The following is a 285-nucleotide window of genomic DNA, read 5'->3' on the forward strand; positions in this document are numbered from 1 at the left end:
AAAAAACGTGTGCGTTTTATTGGTTCTCGTGTAAATTGGGAACCCGTGGAATATAAAAAAAAAAAAGAAATAATAACTGGAGGCTAGGTGATAAATGCATAAGTCGTAAGGTACCTATGTTATTAGATAATGACTAATTAAGCGACAAAAAAGAAAATCCACGTATACTCCTCACTAGCGAATATGCCTTCATTATGGAAAGTGGCTGGCGCGTGATGCACCAATAAAGTTGCTACGGATTTAAAAGAAAAAAAAAAAGATTTAAAAAAAAAAAAAACAAGGAAA

General features: G+C 32.6%; 1 protein-coding gene and 1 long non-coding RNA gene across 2 annotated transcripts in view; both read left to right on the top strand.

Annotated features, from left to right (window-relative positions):
• Positions 1-285, top strand: part of LOC102673009 (serine/threonine-protein kinase NLK) — an 82,059-nt gene that overhangs the window by 74,373 nt on the left and 7,401 nt on the right.
• LOC116186826 overlaps positions 1-285 on the top strand; it is a 15,584-nt gene that overhangs the window by 12,548 nt on the left and 2,751 nt on the right. The gene's annotated exons all lie outside the window — the stretch shown is intronic.

The sequence above is a fragment of the Apis dorsata genome, unplaced genomic scaffold (assembly GCF_000469605.1).
Source record: "Apis dorsata unplaced genomic scaffold, Apis dorsata 1.3 scaffold_59, whole genome shotgun sequence".
Lineage (NCBI taxonomy): Eukaryota > Metazoa > Arthropoda > Insecta > Hymenoptera > Apidae > Apis > Apis dorsata.